The sequence below is a fragment of the Schistocerca gregaria genome, unplaced genomic scaffold (assembly GCF_023897955.1).
Source record: "Schistocerca gregaria isolate iqSchGreg1 unplaced genomic scaffold, iqSchGreg1.2 ptg000327l, whole genome shotgun sequence".
NCBI lineage: Eukaryota > Metazoa > Arthropoda > Insecta > Orthoptera > Acrididae > Schistocerca > Schistocerca gregaria.
Genome location: NW_026061797.1, coordinates 83786 through 93263, shown reverse-complemented (window position 1 = coordinate 93263; position 9478 = coordinate 83786).

Below are 9478 nucleotides of genomic sequence, written 5' to 3'. Positions count from 1 at the left end.
GATTCTGCATGAAAGGAGGACTAGCAGCCGAGTTACACAGGAGAATGTGAAAAGTGTTTATATGTAGTAAAAACCTGAGAAATCCGTCCGTTTTCGTCATTGTTATCGAATCGACTTAAAGCCAGATCGTCACATTGGCCGCTCTTCCCTCCGAAACGGTTGTACTTATCGTCTGCAAAGCTATGTCGCATGCTGCGGTATGCGGAGACACTAAAAGCACCATAGTAGAACACAGATGAAGCTTCTAAGTTGATGTAATAGCCAGTAAGATGTAGTACAATTCAAGTTTTAGCTACTGATTATTGACTGTTTAGCTGGCTTTGGAGACTTGGACATGAGCTAGGACCTTAAGATTCTGCATGAAAGGAGGACTAGCAGCCGAGTTACACAGGAGAATGTGAAAAGTGTTTATATGTAGTAAAAACCTGAGAAATCCGTCCGTTTTCGTCATTTGTTATCGAATCGACTTAAAGCAAGATCGTCACATTGGCCGCTCTTCTCTCTGAAACGGTTGTATTTATCGTCTGCAAAGCTATGTCGCGTACTGCGGTATTCGGAGACACTAAAAGCACCATAGTAGAACACAGATGTAGCTTCTAAGATGATGTAATAGCCAGTAAGAAATAGTACAATTCAAGTTTTAGGAATCGGTTATTGACTTATTACCCTTGTTTGGTGCCTTGGACATGAGCTAGGAACTTAAGATTTTACATGCAGGAGGACTAGCAGCCGAGTTGCACGGGACAATGTGTAAAGTGTTCATATGTGGTAAAAACCTGAGAAATCCGTTCGTTTTCGTCATTTGTTATCGAATCGACTTAAAGCCAGATCGTCACATTGGCCGCTCTTCTCTCTGAAACGGTTGTACTTATCGTCTGCAAAGCTATGTCGCGTGCTGCGGTATGCGGAGACACTAAAAGCACCATAGTAGAACACATATGAAGCTTCTAAGATGATGTAATAGCCAGTAATAAGTAGGACAGTTCAAGTTTTAGGTATCGATTATTGACTTTTTAACTGGCTTTGGTGCCTTGGAGATGAGGTAGGACCTTAAGATTCTGGAAGAAAGGAGGAGTAGCAGCCGAATTGCACGGGAGAATGTGAAAAGTGTTCATATGTAGTAAAAACCAACCTGAGAAATCCGTCCGTTTTCGTCATTTGTTATCGAATCGACTTAAAGCCAGATCGTCACATTGGCCGCTCTTCTCTCTGAAACGGTTGTACTTATCGTCTGCAAAGCTATGTCGCGTGCTGCGGTATGCGGAGACACTAAAAGCACCATAGTAGAACACATATGAAGCTTCTAAGAAGATGTAATAGCCAGTAAGAAGTAGGACAGTTCAAGTTTTAGGTATCGATTATTGACTTTTTAGCTGGCTTTGGTGCCTTGGACATGAGCTTGGACCTTAAGATTCTGGATGAAAGGAGGAGTAGCAGCCGAGTTGCACGGGAGAATGTGAAAAGTGTTCATATGTAGTAAAAACCTGAGAAATCCGTCTGTTTTCGTCATTTGTTATCGAATCGACTTAAAGCCAGATCGTCACATTGGCCGCTCTTCTCTCTGAAACGGTTGTACTTATCGTCTGCAAAGCTATGTCGCGTGCTGCGGTATGCGGAGACACTAAAAGCACCATAGTAGAACACAGATGAAGCTTCTAAGTTGATGTAATAGCCAGTAAGAAGTAGTACAATTCAAGTTAAAGGTATCGATTATTGACTTCTTAGCTGGCTTTGGTGCCTTGGACATGAGCTAGGACCTTAAGATTCTGCATGAAAGGAGGACTAGCAGCCGCGTTGCACGGGAGAATGTGAAATGTGTTCATGTGTAGTAGAAACCTGAGATATCCGTCCGTTTTCGTCATTTGTTATCGAATCGACTTAAAGCCCGATCGTCACATTGGCCGCTCTTCTCTCTGAAACGGTAGTACTTATCGTCTGCAAAGCTATGTCGCGTGCTGCGGTATGCGGAGACACTAAAAGCACCATAGTAGAACACAGATGAAGCTTCTAAGTTGATGTAATAGCCAGTAAGAAGTAGTACAATTCAAGTTTTAGGTATCGATTATTGATTTTTTAGCTGGCTGTGGTGCCTTGGACATGAGCTACGACCTTAAGATTCTGCATCAAAAGGAGGACTAGCAGCCGAGTTGCACGGGACAATGTGAAAAGTGTTCATATGTAGTAAAAACCTGAGAAATCCGTCCGTTTTCGTCATTTGTTATCGAATCGACTTAAAGCCAGATCGTCACATTGGCCGCTCTTCTGTCTGAAACGGTTGTACTTATCGTCTGCAAAGCTATGTCGCGTGCTGCGGTATGCGGAGACACTAAAAGCACCATAGTAGAACACAGATGAAGCTTCTAAGTTGATGTAAGAGCCAGTAAGAAGTAGTACAATTCAAGTTTTAGGTATCGATTATTGACTTTTTAGCTGGCTTTGGTGCCTTGGACATGAGCTAGGACCTTAAGATTCTCCATGAAAGGAGGACTAGCAGCCGCGTTGTACGGGAGAATGTGAAAAGTGTTCATATGTAGTAAAAACCTGAGAAATCCGTCCGTTTTCGTCATTTGTTATCGAATCGACTTAAAGCCAGATCGTCACATTGGCTGCTCTTCTCTCTGAAACGGTTGTACTTATCGTCTAGAAAGCTTTTTCGCGTGCTGCGGTATGCGGAGACACTAAAAGCACCATAGTAGAACACAGATGAAGCTTCTAAGATGATGTAATAGCCAGTAAGAAGTAGTACAATTCAAGTTTTAGTTATCGATTATTGACTTTTTAGCTGGCTTTGGTGCCTTGGACATGAGCTAGGACCTTAAGATTCAGCATGAAATGAGGACTAGCAGCCGAGTTGCACGGGAGAATGTGAAAAGTGTTCATATGTAGTAAAAACCTGAGAAATGCGTCCGTTTTCGTCATTTGTTATCGAATCGACTTAAAGCCAGATCGTCACATTGGCCCCTCTTTTCTCTGAAACGGTTGTACTTATCGTCTGCAAAGCTATGTCGCGTGCTGCGGTGTGCGGAGACACTAAAAGCACCATGGTAGAACACAGATGAAGCTTCTAAGTTGGTGTAATAGCCAGTAAGAAGTAGTACAATTCAAGTTTTAGGTATGGATTATTGACTTTTTAGCTGGCTTTGGTGCCTTGGACATGAGCTAGGACCTTAAGATTATGCATGAAAGGAGGACTAGCAGCCGCGTTGCACGGTAGAATGTGAAATGTGTTCATATGTAGTAGAAACCTGAGAAATCCGTCCGTTTTCGTCATTTGTTATCGAATCGACTTAAAGCCAGATCGTCACATTGGCCGCTTTTCTCTCTGAAACAGTTGTACTTATCGTCTGCAAAGCTATGTCGCGTGCTGCGGTATGCGGAGACAATAAAATCACCATAGTAGAACACAGATGAAGCTTCTAAGTCGATGTAATAGCCAGTGAGAATTAGTACAATTCAAGTTTTAGGTATCGATTATTGACTTTTTAGCTGGTTTTGGTGCCTTGGACATGAGCTAGGACCTTAAGATTCTGCATGAAAGGAGGACTAGCAGCCGCGTTGGATGGGAGAATGTGAAAAGTGTTCATATGTAGTAAAAACCTGAGAAATCCGACCGTTTTCGTCATTTGTTATCGAATCGACTTAAAGCCAGATCGTCACATTGGCAGCTCTTCTCTCTGAAACGGTTGTACTTATCGCCTGCAATGCTATGTCGCGTGATGAGGTATGCGGAGACACTAAAAGCACCATAGTAGAACACAGATGAAGCTTCTAAGTTGATGTAATAGCCAGTAAGAAGTAGTACAATTCAAGTTTTAGGTATCGATTATTGACTTTTTAGCTGGCTTTGGTGCCTCGGACATGAGCTAGGACCTTAAGATTCTGCATTAAAGGAGGACTAGCAGCCGAATTGCACGGGAGAATGTGAAAAGTATTCATATGTAGTAAAAACCTGAGAAATCCGTCCGTTTTCGTCATTTGTTATCGATTCGACTTAAAGCCAGATCGTCACATTGGCCGCTCTTCTGTCTGAAACGGTTGTACTTATCGTCTGCAAAACTATGTCGCGTGCTACGGTATGCGGAGAAACTAAAAGCACCGTAGTATAACACAGATGAAGCTTCTAAGTTGATGTAATAACCAGTAAGAAGTAGTACAGTTCAAGTTTTAGGTATCGATTGTTGACTTTTTAGCTGGCTTTGGTGCCTTGGACATGAGCTATGACCTTAAGATTCTGCATTAAAGGAGGACCAGCAGCCGCGTTGCACGGGAGAATGTGAAATGTGTTCATATGTAGTAGAAACCTGAGAAATCCGTCCGTTTTCGTCATTTGTTATCGAATCGACTTAAAGCCCGATCGTCATATTGGCCGCTCTTCTCTCTGAAACGGTTGTACTTATCGTCTTCAAAGCTATGTCGCGTGCTGCGGTATGCGGAGACAATCAAATCACTATAGTAGAACACAGATGAAGCTTCTAAGTCGATGTAATAGCCAGTAAGAAGTAGTACAATTCAAGTTTTAGGTACTGATTATTGACTTTTTAGCTGGCTTTGGTGCCTTGGACATGAGCTAGGACCTTAAGATTCTGCATGAAAGGAGGACGAGCAGCCGAGTTGCACGGGAGAATGTGAAAAGTGTTTATATGTAGTAAAAACCTGAGAAATCCGTCCGTTTTCGTCATTTGTTATCGAATCGACTTAAAGCCAGATCATCACATTGGCCGCTCTTCTCTCTGAAACGTTTGTACTTATCGTCTGCAAAGCTATGTCGCGTGCTGCGGTATGCGGAGACACTAAAAGCACCATAGTAGAACACAGATGAAGCTTCTATGATGATGTAATAGCCAGTAAGAAGTAGTACAATTCAAGTTTTAGGTATCGATTATTGACTTTTTAGCTGGCTGTGGTGCCTTGGACATGAGCTACGACCTTAAGATTCTGCATCAAAAGGAGGACTAGCAGCCGAGTTGCACGGGACAATGTGAAAATTGTTCATATGTAGTAAAAACCTGAGAAATCCGTCCGTTTTCGTCATTTGTTATCGAATCGACTTAAAGCCAGATCGTCACATTGGCCGCTCTTCTGTCTGAAGCGGTTGTACTTATCGTCTGCAAAACTATGTCGCGTGCTACGGTATGCGGAGAAACTAAAAGCACCGTAGTATAACACAGATGTAGCTTCTAAGATGATGTAATAGCCAGTAAGAAATAGTACAATTCAAGTTTTAGGAATCGGTTATTGACTTTTTACCCTTGTTTGGTGCCGTGGACATGAGCTAGGAACTTAAGATTTTACATGCAGGCGGACTATCAGCCGAGTTGCACGGGAGAATGTGTAAAGTGTTCATATGTAGTAAAAACCTGAGAAATCCGTCCCTTTTCGTCATTTGTTATCGAATCGACTTAAAGCCAGATCGTCACATTGGCCGCTCTTCTCTCTGAAACGGTTGTACTTATCGTGTGCAGAGCTATGTCGCGTGCTGCGGTATGCGGAGACACTAAAAGCACCATAGTAGAACACAGATGAAGCTTCTAAGTTGATGTAATAGCCAGTAAGAAGTAGTACAATTCAAGTTTTAGGTATCGATTATTGACTTTTTAGCAGGCTTTGGTGCCTTGGACATGTGCTAGGACTTTAAGATTCTGCATGAAAGGAGGACTAGCAGCCGAGTTACACAGGAGAATGTGAAAAGTGTTTATATGTAGTAAAAACCTGAGAAATCCGTCCGTTTTCGTCATTGTTATCGAATCGACTTAAAGCCAGATCGTCACATTGGCCGCTCTTCCCTCCGAAACGGTTGTACTTATCGTCTGCAAAGCTATGTCGCATGCTGCGGTATGCGGAGACACTAAAAGCACCATAGTAGAACACAGATGAAGCTTCTAAGTTGATGTAATAGCCAGTAAGATGTAGTACAATTCAAGTTTTAGCTACTGATTATTGACTGTTTAGCTGGCTTTGGAGACTTGGACATGAGCTAGGACCTTAAGATTCTGCATGAAAGGAGGACTAGCAGCCGAGTTACACAGGAGAATGTGAAAAGTGTTTATATGTAGTAAAAACCTGAGAAATCCGTCCGTTTTCGTCATTTGTTATCGAATCGACTTAAAGCAAGATCGTCACATTGGCCGCTCTTCTCTCTGAAACGGTTGTATTTATCGTCTGCAAAGCTATGTCGCGTACTGCGGTATTCGGAGACACTAAAAGCACCATAGTAGAACACAGATGTAGCTTCTAAGATGATGTAATAGCCAGTAAGAAATAGTACAATTCAAGTTTTAGGAATCGGTTATTGACTTATTACCCTTGTTTGGTGCCTTGGACATGAGCTAGGAACTTAAGATTTTACATGCAGGAGGACTAGCAGCCGAGTTGCACGGGACAATGTGTAAAGTGTTCATATGTGGTAAAAACCTGAGAAATCCGTTCGTTTTCGTCATTTGTTATCGAATCGACTTAAAGCCAGATCGTCACATTGGCCGCTCTTCTCTCTGAAACGGTTGTACTTATCGTCTGCAAAGCTATGTCGCGTGCTGCGGTATGCGGAGACACTAAAAGCACCATAGTAGAACACATATGAAGCTTCTAAGATGATGTAATAGCCAGTAATAAGTAGGACAGTTCAAGTTTTAGGTATCGATTATTGACTTTTTAACTGGCTTTGGTGCCTTGGAGATGAGGTAGGACCTTAAGATTCTGGAAGAAAGGAGGAGTAGCAGCCGAATTGCACGGGAGAATGTGAAAAGTGTTCATATGTAGTAAAAACCAACCTGAGAAATCCGTCCGTTTTCGTCATTTGTTATCGAATCGACTTAAAGCCAGATCGTCACATTGGCCGCTCTTCTCTCTGAAACGGTTGTACTTATCGTCTGCAAAGCTATGTCGCGTGCTGCGGTATGCGGAGACACTAAAAGCACCATAGTAGAACACATATGAAGCTTCTAAGAAGATGTAATAGCCAGTAAGAAGTAGGACAGTTCAAGTTTTAGGTATCGATTATTGACTTTTTAGCTGGCTTTGGTGCCTTGGACATGAGCTTGGACCTTAAGATTCTGGATGAAAGGAGGAGTAGCAGCCGAGTTGCACGGGAGAATGTGAAAAGTGTTCATATGTAGTAAAAACCTGAGAAATCCGTCTGTTTTCGTCATTTGTTATCGAATCGACTTAAAGCCAGATCGTCACATTGGCCGCTCTTCTCTCTGAAACGGTTGTACTTATCGTCTGCAAAGCTATGTCGCGTGCTGCGGTATGCGGAGACACTAAAAGCACCATAGTAGAACACAGATGAAGCTTCTAAGTTGATGTAATAGCCAGTAAGAAGTAGTACAATTCAAGTTAAAGGTATCGATTATTGACTTCTTAGATGGATTTGTTGTCTTGGACATGAGCTAGGACCTTAAGATTCTGCATGAAAGGAGGACTAACAGCCGAGTTGCACGGGAGAATGTGAGAAGTGTTTATATGTAGTAAAAACCTGAGAAATCCGTCCGTTTTCGTCATTTGTTATCGAATCGACTTAAAGCCAGATCGTCACATTGGCCGCTCTCCTCTCTGAAACGGTTGTACTTATCGTCTGCAAAGCTATGTCGCGTGCTGCGGTATGCGGAGACACTAAAAGCACCATAGTAGAACACATATGAAGCTTCTATGATGATGTAATAGCCAGTAAGAAGTAGTACAATTCAAGTTTAAGGTATCGATTATCGACTTCTTAGATGGAGTTGGTGCCTTGGACATGAGCTAGGACTTTAAGATTCTGCATGAAAAGAGGACTAGCTGCCGAGTTGCATGGGACAATATGAAAAGTGTTCATATGTAGTAAAAACCTGAGAAATCCGTCCGTTTTCGTCATTTGTTATCGAATCACCTTAAAGCCAGATCGTCATATTGGCCGCTCTTCTCTCTGAAACGGTTGTACTTATCGTCTGCAAAGCTATGTCGTATGCTGCGGTAGGCGGAGACACTAAAACCACCACAGTAGAACACAGATGAAGCTTCTAATTTGATGTAATAGCCAGTAAGAAGTAGTGCAATTCAAGTTTTAGGTAATGATTATTGACTTTTAAGCTGGCTTTGATGCCTTGGACATGAGCTAGGACCTTAAGAATCTGCATGAAAGGAGGATTAGTAGCCGAGTTGCACGGGAGAATGTGAAAAGTGTTCATATGTAGTAAAAACCTGAGAAATCCGTCCGTTTTCGTCATTTGTTATCGAATCGACTTAAAGCCAGATCGTCACATTGGCCGCTCTTCTGTCTGAAACGGTTGTACTTATCGTCTTCAAAGCTATGTCGCGTGCTGCGGTATGCGGAGACACTAAAAGCACCATAGTAGAACACAGATGATGTAATAGCCAGTAAGAAGTAGTACAATTCAAGTTTTAGGTATCGATTATTGATTTTTTAGCTGGCTATGGTGCCTTGGACATGAGCTAGGATCTTAAGATTCTGCATCAAAAGGAGGACTAGCAGCCGAGTTGCACGGGAACATGTGAAAAGTGTTCATACGTAGTAAAAACCTGAGAAATCCGTCCCTTTTCGTCATTTGTTATCGAATCGACTTAAAGCCAGATCGTCACATTGGCCGCTCTTCTCTCTGAAACAGTTGTACTTATCGTCTTCAAAGCTATTTCGCGTGCTGCGGTATGCGGAGACACTAAAAGCACCATAGTAGAACACAGATGAAGCTTCTAAGTTGATGTAATAGCCAGTAAGAAGTAGTACAATTCAAGTTTTAGGTATCGATTATTGTCTTCTTAGCTGGCTTTAGTGCCTTGGACATGAGCTAGGACCTTAAGATTCTGCATGAAAGGAGGACTAGCAGTCGAGTTGCACGGGAGAATGTGAAAAGTGTTCATATGTAGTAAAAACCTGAGAAATCCGTCCGTTTTCGTCATTTGTTATCGAATCGACTTAAAGCCAGATCGTCACATTGGCCGCTCTTCTCTCTGAAACGGTTCTACTTATCGTCTGCAAAGCTATGTCGCGTGCTGCGGTATGCGGAGACACTAAAAGCACCATAGTAGAACACAGATGAAGCTTCTAAGTTGATGTAATAGCCAGTAAGAAGTAGTACAATTCAAGTTTTAGGTATCGATTATTGACTTTTTAGCTGTCTTTGGTGCCTTGTACATGAGCTAGGACCTTAAGATTCTGCATGAAAGGAGGACTAGCAGCCGCGTTGGATGGGAGAATGTGAAATGTGTTCATATGTAGTAGAAACCTGAGAAATACGTCCGTTTTCGTCATTTGTTATCGAATCGACTTAAAGCCCGATCGTCACATTGGCCGCTCTTCTCTCTGAAACGGTTGTACTTATCGTCTGCAAAGCTATGTCGCGTGCTGCGGAATGCGGAGACAATAAAATCACCATACTAGAACACAGATGAAGCTTCTAAGTCGATGTAATAGCCCGTAAGAAGTAGTACAATTTAAGTTTTAGGTATCGATTATTGACTTCTTAGATGGATTTGGTGCCTTGGA